At 37.7% G+C, this 12,648-nt stretch overlaps 1 long non-coding RNA gene across 1 annotated transcript; it reads left to right on the top strand.

Moving 5' to 3' along the window:
- The first annotated feature begins 6,869 nt into the window (after positions 1-6,869).
- LOC126777299 (uncharacterized) lies at positions 6,870-10,942 on the top strand. Its single transcript, XR_007670028.1, has 3 exons — positions 6,870-6,930; positions 9,207-9,333; positions 10,725-10,942. It is a non-coding gene; the product is annotated as an uncharacterized LOC126777299 (long non-coding RNA).
- Positions 10,943-12,648: the final 1,706 nt, after the last annotated feature.

The raw sequence follows: 12,648 nt of genomic DNA on the forward strand, positions 1-12,648 counted from the left end.
GGGGGGCGTAGAAGTCGACCCGAGGGAATATACACCAGAGAACGGGCAGCAGCGTCCCTCTGAGTACTATGACTAACTTACTGCGATCGCCAACCCGTCTGCCAAGCGTGGCGATTATGGCATATCCCCTCATGATTCGCGCAACTAAACCACGGCCCCTAGTCCCCGGCAGCCCTGCTATTCCTAGCCTTGGTAACAGCTGTGGTAACGGCGGGGCAGGGGGTGCTAAGAATCCCCGGCAGATTTCGTGTTACCAACACCGACGACCTCTGGCCCTGGCAACATATAACACGCGTACACTGCGGACCGACGAGAAGATCATCGAACTGGAGGAAGAATTGAGCAGGTTACACTGGGATATCGTCGGATTATCCGAAGTCCGAAGACAGGGGGAGGATACGATGATCCTGAAATCCGGTAACCTTCTCTATTTCCGAGAGGGCGATCAACTGTCTCAAGGTGGTGTCGGGTTCATAGTCCACAAGTACCTCGTTAACAACGTTGTGAAAATCGAGAGCGTGTCGGCTAGGGTGGCGTACCTTATACTCAGAATCACCAAGCGGTATTCTTTGAAGGTCATACAGGTATACGCGCCGACTTCGACACACTCCGACGATGAGGTTGAGGTCATGTATGAGGATTTATCTAAAGCCATACATACCAACAAGACTCATTTCACTGTTGTAATGGGGGACTTCAACGCGAAGCTGGGCAAACGATTCGGTGATGAGTTAAAGGTGGGACCTCATGGAATTGGAGACCGCAACCCTCGGGGCCAGATGTTGGCCGACTTTATGGAGAAGGAGGGACTCTTTATGATGAACTCCTTTTTCAAAAAGCCAGGTCAGCGTAAATGGACCTGGGTGAGCCCTGATGGGAAAACCAAGAATGAGATAGACTTCATCTTGTCGACGAGAAGACAGATATTTAATGACGTCTCCGTGATCAATGCAGTCAAAACTGGGAGCGATCACAGACTCGTAAGAGGCTCGTTAAATATCAATGTTAAACTCCAGAGGTCCCGACTGATGAAGTCTACGCTCCGACCATCACCTCTTCAAATCCGAAATCCCGAAGCCTTTCAGCTCGAACTCCAAAACCGATTCGATTGCCTAGCAGACTGCGAGGAAGTGGACACATACAACGACAGGCTTGTGGAAACTGTCCGTACGGCTGGGTCTAAGACCTTCAAGACCAGCCGTACAAAAGGAACCAAAAAGATCTCTGCCTCTACCCTACGGCTTATGGAGGAAAGACGGAAAATGATTCTGACGTCCCCAGCTGATGCTGCCGGCTATCGGCTGATCAACAGACGGATTTCAAAGTCTCTAACTCGCGACACTCGCCAATTTAATACAATGCGCATTAAAGAGGCCATCGAGCGGAACAAAGGCTCTAAAGTGTTCGCCAGAGATCTGTCTGTTGGTCAGAGTCAACTGACAAGGCTGAAAACTGAGGATGGCAGAATAGTCACGTCAAGATCTGAGCTGTTGGAAGAGGTTGAGAAGTTCTACGGTCAGCTGTACACGACAGCTCAATCACCTGTCAGTAGTCATGCTGCAGATCCCAGAGCAAGACTAACCCGACACTACACTGAAGATTTTCAGGACGTCAGTCTTTTCGAGATTAGAATGGCTCTCGGACAACTCAAAAACAACAAGGCACCTGGTGATGATGGTATTACAGCCGAGCTTCTGAAGGCGGGTGGTACACCGATCCTCAGGGCTCTTCAGAGGCTTTTTAACTCCGTCATTGCCAAAGGTCAAACGCCAAAAGCATGGCACAGAAGTGTGGTGGTACTTTTCTTTAAGAAGGGTGATAAAACCCTTCTGAAGAATTACAGGCCCATCTCACTGCTGAGTCATGTTTACAAGTTGTTTTCGAGAGTCATTACGAATCGTCTCGAGCAAAGGCTTGACGACTTCCAGCCACCCGAACAAGCCGGATTCCGGAAAGGCTTTAGCACCATAGACCACATACATACGCTGCGGCAAGTTATACAGAAGACTGAGGAGTATAACCAGCCACTTTGCTTAGCGTTTGTGGACTATGAGAAAGCCTTTGATTCGATCGAAACCTGGGCCGTGCTGAATTCTCTTCAAAGGTGCCAAATTGATTATCGGTATATCAGGGTGTTAAAGTGCTTGTACGAGAACGCCACCATGTCGATCCGACTCCAGGATCAGAACTCAAAACCTATCCAACTGCAGAGAGGTGTAAGACAGGGAGACGTGATATCTCCGAAACTGTTTACCGCTGCATTGGAAGATGTTTTCAAGCTTCTGGACTGGAACGGACTTGGCATTAATATTAACGGCGAGTACATCACTCATCTTCGATTTGCCGATGACATTGTAATTATGGCTGAGACCTTGGAAGACCTCGGCACTATGCTCGATGACCTCAGCAGGGTTTCCCAACAAGTGGGTCTAAAAATGAACATGGACAAGACGAAAATCATGTCGAACATCCATGTTGCACCCACTCAAGTCAAGGTTGGAAATTCTGCACTCGAAGTTGTAGACAACTATGTCTACCTAGGTCAGACCATCCAACTAGGTAGGTCCAACTTCGAGAAAGAGGTCAATCGTCGAATTCAACTCGGCTGGGCAGCGTTCGGGAAGCTACACGATATCTTCTCATCCCAAATACCGCAGTGTCTCAAGTCGAAAGTCTTCGACCAGTGTGTGTTGCCAGTGATGACTTATGGATCAGAGACGTGGTCGCTCACAATGGGCCTCATAAGAAGGCTCAAGGTCACTCAAAGGGCAATGGAGAGGGCTATGCTCGGAGTTTCTCTGCGAGATCGAATCAGAAATGATGAAATCCGCAGGCGAACCAAAGTAACCGACATAGCCCGAAGAATTGCTAAATTGAAGTGGCAGTGGGCGGGGCACATTGCTCGCAGAACCGACGGCCGCTGGGGCAGAAAGGTTCTCGAGTGGCGACCACGAACCGGAAGACGCAGCGTGGGCAGGCCCCCTACAAGGTGGACCGACGACTTAGAACGAGTCGCGGGAAGCCGTTGGATGCGGGCAGCGCAAGATCGGCCAACGTGGAAATCCTTGGGGGAGGCCTTTGTCCAGCAGTGGACGTCTTTCGGCTGGTGATGATGATGATGATGATGATGCAAATTACTTTTATAAATAATGGACGTAGTTGAACATAAATATTCTTTATAGGCGTTGGATTTGACAAGGGCTTAAAGTGTAAGCGTACGCATAAAACTACAAAATACTAATAGTTTGTATTTTAAAGAAAGCGTTGAAAATATATGGTTTTATAATGAGAAATGCTACTAAAGATTTTTATATTCTCACATATATACATTTATATTGTTCTAATAGGACCTCATCTTGAATATGCTTCACATAATTTAGAACTCCATTAACATGCTATAAATACACGGAGAAAATTGAAAATTTGAAAAACGACTGTTCATACGTTATGTATTCTATAAATGTTTTACTTGTTGGTAGGGTTTTGTCCATCTACGGATTGGTACCACCCACTCATCGCATATTCTACCACCAAATGGTAATACTTAGTATTATTGTGTTCAGTTATGAAGGGTAAAAAGTCGAGATGGCCCAGTGGTAAGAACGCGCGAATCTTAATCGATGAACGTGGGTTCAAACCCGGGCAAGCACCTCTGAATTTTCATGTGCTTAATTTCTGTTTATAATTCATCTCGTGCTTTTCGGTGAAGGAAAACATCGTGAGGAAACCTGCATGTGTCTAATTTCATTCGAAATTCTGCCACGTGTATTCCGCCAACCCGCATTGGAGCAGCGTGGTGGAATAAGCTCCAAACCTTCTCCTCAAAAAAGAGAGAGGAGACCTTAGCCCAGCAGTGGAACATTTACAGGCTGTTACTTGCTAACTACAGACACAAGGGACATAATATCTTAGTTCCCATTGGTGATGTAAGGAATCGTTAATATTTCTTATAAAGCCAATGCGACCAGTTAGCTTTAGGTATTAGCAGAGTTTGTCCTGTACATTTGATTTTATTTATTAATCTTACAAAAAATATTCAAAACAATTGAATAGTAACATGGAATGCAAAAAATGTAAGATATTTGTATAATCCACGACATTGTTCACGTATAAATACTCCACATAATTGCATATTATATTAATTGTCCGTATGTAATAATGTTAATTCAACTGATGCGTAAGCTACTGCTTCTGTTATTATTAGCCGTATATTTAAATGAAAAAAAAAACTTATATTCATAATAATTGAACAATAAGCCGTATTGGCGTACATTTCTGGATTAATTATTATTGAAATGTTAACCAGCAAAACATGATCGAGCATTCTCTCAGAGATTAATTGTCAAATTAAATGTATTCGCTATGTCGTTAAGATTAATGGAATAGACTATTAGTACAAGAAGTAATTTAATAACATACTGATCTATTCTAATATTATAAAGAAGTAAAGTTTGTGAGGTTGTAGAGGGTACACTCTGGATATACTGAACCAATTTTAAAAATTCTTTTACCAATAGAAAGTCACATTATTTGTGAGTGTCATAGGTTATAAATTTGCCCGAAAAATTAAAAGACTTTTTCGTGGTAGTCGGATTTGCAAAGTAAGTCGGAGAAAAAACGTTCGAACGAAAACGTTTCTTACGAACGCTGCCTTAACGATGAGAGATATATGATTGAGTTCTAGATAATAGTTGTAAAGCTTGATATGCCTACAAAAAAGTCAGCGACAGCATATGTCTAACTTATATATTAAGTCACAAAAAGTTGTTTTTTATATTAACAAAAATAATTGAAATCATCAATCAAAAATAATGTAGGTCATGTTTGTTGGTCATATTATTAACAATTATGAAGTATTATCAAAATAAGTAAACTTATCGTCTCAAGTTTTTAAAACAAAAGACTATACTTTTACTGTATATAATTTGAACGAATGGTTAAAGAGATAATACGACAGAGGTATAGAACCGTGACCGTGTCGTAATCTATCGAGTGATATTTCTATTAGACGGTTTTTTCATATACGTCAATCTATTTAAAAATGAATTGCTTTATTACAGTAACAGCCTGTTAATGTCCCACTGCTGGGCTAAGGCCTCCTCTCCCTTTTGAGGAGAAGGTTTGGAGCTTATTCCACCACGCTGCTCCAATGCGGGTTGGTAGAATACACATGTGGCATAATTTCAATGAAATTAGACACATGCAGGTTTCCTCACGATGTTTTCCTTCACCGTCAAGCACGAGATGAATTATAATCACAAATTAAGCACATGAATTGCTTTATTACCAAGGAATTTTATTTAGATAAAATTCATTTTTTACAGTTTATTTTTTGGTGGCATAGTTTAAGAGATAATTTAAAATATCAAATACGCGAGACAATTTTATTAATGTTTGGCCAACGCGACTTTTGGAAGTCAGGAAATAAATCATAGCACTCAGTAATGACTAACCTAACCTAACCCAACCACAATCATAATTTCGTCACAAGTATAAATGTTAACCGTCCAACGAAGTGGCCACGGGTCAGCTAGTCTTCTATACATGCGATTGAAAATACGTTGAAGAAAAAATATTAATAACCATCAATTTCAATATATTTATTATTAAAAAAGTTTTGATAACGCTGCATAAATAGATGTAATAGTTACGAGATATATCTGATGATATATCGGTAGATCCTGAACAGAAGTCATAAACAAAATAGCCACGAAATCAAACGAAAGACCGCAACACACAAATCCCTGACAAGGCACGGCCGCACCAACTACAGCAAAATCTCTTTGTTAATGTTATATGAGTTGACAGTTATGACTGCACCCTTTACAGTAGTAGCACGCTATTCTAGGCCTGGTTTATAAAGCCGCAGATCCCGAACCAGGTTTAAAGCCTCGGGTCAGACTTAAATGTTTTCGGGTTTATCTAACTAGCAGCAGTCCGGAGTGTAGTTGACAGAGTAACACTCCCGTACCTCACACTAACACATAAATCATTTGGTATCTCATAACCAACAGATTATGAGAGTGAGGGAAAAGAGAGTGTACTTGTGTTTGCGTACATTCATTCATTCATTCATTTTCATTCATTCATTCAGTCATATGTCATGCGAAATAGGTTATTCTCCATGTCACGTGGGACAGTTCCTTGGAAAGCAAGTAAATCCGTTTGTCTCACCCCTGATCCCTCTTCGGTCATTTCGCATTGCTATTCCATGTGAATAAAATAGTGTACTGTGCTGCTTCGACTCTGCGAAGTTAGCTAGCCCTCAAGCTTGGCCACCGTGCCTGTAATACGATTCCCCTGATCGCCATTATTATTATTATTTGGTGGTAACGCTTTGTGCAAGCCCACATGATTAAGTATCAACCACCTATCTGATATTTTACCGGCAAACAACAATACTCAGTCTTGTTCCACTTTGAACGGTAAGTGAGCCAGTGTAATTACAGGCACAAGTGTCATAAACCCTTAGTTCTCAAGGTTAGTGACGCAATGACGATGTAAACAATGGTTAATATTTCTTACAATGCGAATTATTGTCAATTAATAATTAATTATATTAATTTTAGTATAATAAGGTGTGAAGAGGCATCCTGCAGGCCGAATAGGCGAAGGCGGCTGGTGCAGATCTTTCTTCCCGAATGTATTTTCGCGACCGTCGTCGCGTTTAGATTCTACTACCACTAACCAACCGGTGGAATGGATTAATTTGCCTTTCGGAAAAATTAAAAAAAAGATATGGCGAATAAAACCTCGGACAGTTCTAGTATAGAACATTAGTTCTAATTAAATAAAGTCGTTTCAAAAACTAATTTATGGTAAAATTCAAAAAAATATGCGTATAAATACCACTTCTCAAAACCTAAGAGCGCCAGTCCACTCGTTCTGTTTGAGCAACAATCACCGCGGTCACCATGAAGTTTTTACTACGTGAGTAAATTTATTTACAATTAAAATTGTCTTGGCTATTTTATGAATGTTCGTCTAATTATCTAATTATTGTTGATAAAAAATGACTTAAATAACTAATTATAAGAGGCGGTAAAATTAAAATACATTTATATATTAATACGCGAAAATAAAACTTGTTCCAGTTTTTTAAACATATTTCGTGCATGGAGTAGTATGACAAAATCAAAATAGTTTATTCAAAATCCATTATATATATTATTCAGTTTAAGAAACACCAAGCCCTGAGAAGAATCGGTGCTAGTAACTCAGCGGGTTGAGCGGAACCCCGTGGAAGTACATAGGCTACTATTTTAAGCCTAACATCAACTTACCCCCTCTACCCCGTCTAGTATATAACGAGAAAATACTAATAGAACGAGTGTATATTATTTTTCCATTTTTTTTTATTTAGATTCGTTTCAATATCGTCAATGTTTATTATGGAGTTTAAATTTTTATAGATGAAAATTGTCTATGTTTTCAAACAAAAAAGCTAAATAGTTTAAAATATATCCTTTTATTTTGATGATTGGAGCTCACTGGAGGTCCGATAATGCGGATCAGATAAATATTTATAAAGCTAAATAATTACTTCTACTTTATTACACACATTTGTCTTCTTCGTTCCAATGTCAACTTGATGATGAAAGTGACAAATCATGGGGTAACCAATAGATCGATACACAATAATAATTATTTGTAATTTTTGTGCAAAATTCGACCGTAATTCAACTAATTATAATTGTAAAATTGAGACTTGAAACAAACAATACGAGATACAAAATTCTACACCAGTCTGTTAAACACAACTGATAACACAAATTAGAAGCCTACTCATAATTGCAATAAAACGAACAAATAATTATTAAAATTATCGGCGTTATCGGTATTTAAGTTTTTTTTTTTTATAGAATAGGAAGGCGGACGAGCATATGGGCCACCTGATGGTAAGTGGTCACCAAACGCCCTAGACATTGGCATTGTAAGAAATGTTAACCATCGCTTACATCACCAATGCGCCACCAACCTTGGGAACTAAGATTTTATGTCTCTTTTGCCTGTAATTACACTGGCTCACTCAACCTTCAAACCGGAACACAACAATACCAAGTACTGCTGTTTTGCGATAGAATATCTGATGTGAGGGTAGCTTGTACACCTTGTACTTGCCACCAGTAAAGCTTGTCTTGTTTCAGACGGCCTTGTCTACTCTCTTATACGCCAAATATTTGTTATATGCCAGTCGTAAAGTATATTCCACCACGCTCCTCCATGGTCCTCCAAACATCTAGGTTTAACCACGATATTTTATTGTTCTGCGGTAGAATATCTGATGAGTGGGTGGTACCTACCCAGACGAGCTTGCACAAAGCTCTACCACCAGTAAAGTAAAGTTTTTTTTTTTTATAGAATAGGAAGGCGGACGAGCATATGGGCCACCTGATGGTAAGTGGTCACCAACGCTCTTAGACATTAGCATTGTAAGAAATGTCAACCATCGCTTACATATCCAATGCGCCACCAACCTTGGGAACTAAGATTTTATGTCCCTTGTGCCTGTAATTACACTGGCTCACTCACCCTTCAAACCGGAACACAACAATATCAAGTATTGCTGTTTTGCGGTAGAATATCTGATGAGTGGGTGGTACCTACCCAGACGAGCTTGCACAAAGCCCTACCACCAGTCAATAAAGTAAAGTTTGATATAATATCACTGGCAATAAAATCGTAAACTCTGAATGTCTTATTTTATTTAATATAATGTATTTGCAACACATACTATATTTAATTTTTCATATAAAATTTTAACTATCACACTCCTCACTGCTCGCAATATACTTAAAAGTGAAACAAATTTCTGTCTTGACGTATTAATGTATAGATTAGGCATGTATATAATATATTTTATATAAAAACATTATATCCACAGATTATAACTGATCATTTGTATGAATTACTTTACTAAGACGAGCCGGTTGGCATGGTTGGTAGAACACTTGCCTTTCACGCCGAAGGTTGTGGGTTCGATTCCCACCCAGGACAGACATTTGTGTGCATGAACATGTCTGTTTGTCCTGAGTTTGGGTGTAATTATCTATATAAGTATGTATTTACAAAAGAAAAGTAGTATACGTAGTATATCAGTTGTCTGGTTTTCATAGCACAAGATTTGTACAAGCTTAATTTGGGATCAGATGGCCGTGTGTGAAAAATGTACCAAGATATTATTATTATTATTACTTTTGTTTTAGTGATCTTCACTATTTTCATCGCGTTCGGGATGGCAATGGATCAAACTCCAATATGTACTCGTAACTGTCAGGCGGAATATCTCCCAGTCTGCTCTACTGCCGGCGACACGTACAGCAATATTTGCTAGTGAGTATAACTATCGAATGAGCAACAAATATTCGATTACACTTAAGGCACATTAAGAAAAAAACGATGAACAAATCGCCTTCAAGAATATAATTTACTTGGTGGTAGTACTTTTTCTAAGCCCGTCTGGTTAGGTTACCACCAACTCGTCATATCAACCGCTAAGAAGTAATACTTACTGTTATCGGATACCGGTTTTAAAGGTGAGTGAGCGAGTGTAATTATAAGCACAAGGGTTATAACATTGTTTAATAAAAAAGACTGTTTATACAAGTTCAGTAATTCTTATAATAATAAACATACACATCTAAACCAACCAAATCTCTGTACGTAGCGTGAACTTTAATAAATTCTGTAATAAAGCTGTCTCTCTATCTTTGTATCTAGCTCTTATTATATACAATGTACATATGTATGTTTGTATTTCTTTTTAAAGGTAATTAATATAGTGTTAGACTGCGGTAAAAGTACCTCTTCACTCTTAAATATCACATAGTTGGCGCTAATAATAAATAGCTATCTATTTATGAATGCGAATTAACTCTTTGTCTGTTTTTCAACTCATTACCATCATATTAGTGAACCGATGGCAATTAATTTACATAGTCTGGTTCGCAACTACGGGATTTACAGGTTTAATAAATTTGACGCAGTTGGAATCGCGGAGAACAGCTCCCAAAAATACTTTAATTTAAAATTTGATAGCAAGATATAATCATTAAACACGACCGGAAACGGATCACGCGCACGACTAATACGTGTTCACTGAGGCAGCGGAGTGTAATACTGCTTACATCCTAGCTTGGAGCTGTCATTGAGGATTTATGGACGGAAGAACCCAAATAACTCTTATTGACCCGTCCCGCAATATGAGCTCTCAGGATCCTCAGTTATGAGTTAGACTAGAATTTACTAAAACAGTGAAGTATATTTAATACATAATATTATCAACAAATAAATAGAGACATACATCTACGGAAAATTACAATAAAACTTATTAATTTTTATTGTAAAAAAAAGAGATGGCACTGTGGTTATGGCGCGTGAATCTTAACCGATGATTGCGAGTTCAAAGGCAAATAACACTGATATTCAATGTGCTCAATTTGTGTTTATAAATAATTTCGTGCTCGGCGGAAACATACCTATGTGTAATGACAGCATTCTGCCACATATGTGACACCAATCCGCGTTGTAGCAGCCTGGTGGAATAAGTTCCAAATCTTCGTCTCAAGGGGAGAGTAGACCCAGAAGGAACATTTATATGATGTTAATTTTTTCTTATAAAAATAGTTTTCACTCGTTATTATGTACGTTTAGTATGCATACATACAATACAATTTTAAACATTGTTTTTTTGAATATTGTTACTTTTGTTTTATTCTTTTCAGTCTGAGATGTGCACAAGCTGAGTATCTACGCGATGGAGTCTGTCCATCTGAATCATAAGCGATATATTCATCCAGTTATTCTGATCTTATAATCTTCAGAAATATTATACTTTTATATTGAAATGTGATTGCAATGAATAAATACTTATCATTCATCTGTCATTAATGAAGATTTATTGTTTGATTGAAAAGGAATAAAAATATATATTTGTTTTTAATTTTTCTTTCTTTGAAGACGAATATAATCCAATTCTTAAACGACTTAAAAAGAGGTGGTTGTATGTTTGACGCGTTTTTTATATTGCTGTAAAAAATGAGTGTCAAAACGCCTGCATTTTTGTATCGCTGGTTAGTTAAATTCCAATTAAATAATAGCAAGTAAACTTGATAAGTTTTGAATATAATTATCAACAAATTAGTTTTTTTTATAAAGTGCAAATGTCATTGCCAGTCTGCCTACCTATTTTAAAAATTGTAAACAAATCTTGTGTATGTAATTTATAATAATAATATAAAAACGAAACTAACTCTGACTGTATGTATCGCTTCCACGGCTAAAGCACTCAACTGATTTTCATGAAATTTAAAGCAAGATTGAAATTATTTTTACTACTTTTTATATTTTACCAACAACCCCCACCAAGCAGGCGAAGCTGCGGGCGAAAAATAGGTTAACAATCAAAATGTTGGTTAAGTAGTATGTTATACAAAGACATTGTCACGGGTATTTTATAGTTTAGAATAAGGTTTATGAAGCTCAAGTAAAAGCCATTAGCGAGTGATATACGGAGTGGTAAAAACGCACTGCGCTATCATTTATAATCCTTTCGACTTCAATTATATAACGCCTAATATACTTACAGGATTAACAGCTCATTTTATTTATAAATATAATGTTGAGTAAATAATATAAGAATACGTGAAATTTAAACTAGGATCATGGGTTCAACTACTACTTTTTCCTTCCTGATTCCTGAGTTTCCACGTGCTTGATTTGTATTTTTATGCTAGGTCCACTTAAGTTTAGTTTGCTAAAGAAACTTGTAAATTTTATATGGAATTATAATTCATCTGATACAGATACCTTCGTAAAATAACCTGCTACTCAACAATAGATCTTAGGCCAGCAGCGGGATATGTATTTACGCGCTGTACTTAGTTTCCGCTCATAAAAGGGCACATATATAATAATGTTGATTGGTCTAAAAAGTAGTTTGTTTTACTCACAATGCCATTGTCTATACGCAACCACCATAATCGACCACTTATTATCAAACACGACAAAATTTCAAAAACTTCATCGTATATGCTACAATCAAATTCGGAATAAATTTATTATTACAATATTTTTTTAAATGACCCGAAGGCAATCGTTTCATTCGTATATATCATCGAGGCGAGCGTATCATCTATACAGTCGTTATTTTATATAACCTTTAGAAAATCGAAGTCATAATCTTTATTAAATATGAACCTTTGCTTATTATACGAAACGATGATACTTTTTTTACCATTACAATATGATAGTGGTCACCATTGATACGTGTAAAATGACGGTCAGTGTACCAAGGCGCTCAAACAAGAGATCAAAATCGGAAATATTGCCTTTGTTATAGTTATTTTTTAATGCAAAACATTATTATAGTTTGTTAACGGATACCTACCATTCAATACGTTTATCCTCAACATTTTCCTTTTGAATTATAAAAAAAGCTACTAATATATAAATTTGTGTGTATGTTTTATACATATATTGAAAACGAACCAACGTTATGTACAGTGTCATATATTTAAAAACTTAAAAGTATATATGCGTTAAAAAAATAATCAAATTTTCTGTGATATTTATTTTTTTGTTGTGATTTTTTTTGTTACCGCTTGGTATACCGTCGATACATTGATTTCTTTCCGTTATATTAATTTG

The sequence above is a fragment of the Nymphalis io genome, chromosome 22 (genome assembly GCF_905147045.1).
Source record: "Nymphalis io chromosome 22, ilAglIoxx1.1, whole genome shotgun sequence".
NCBI classification, from domain to species: Eukaryota; Metazoa; Arthropoda; class Insecta; order Lepidoptera; family Nymphalidae; genus Nymphalis; species Nymphalis io.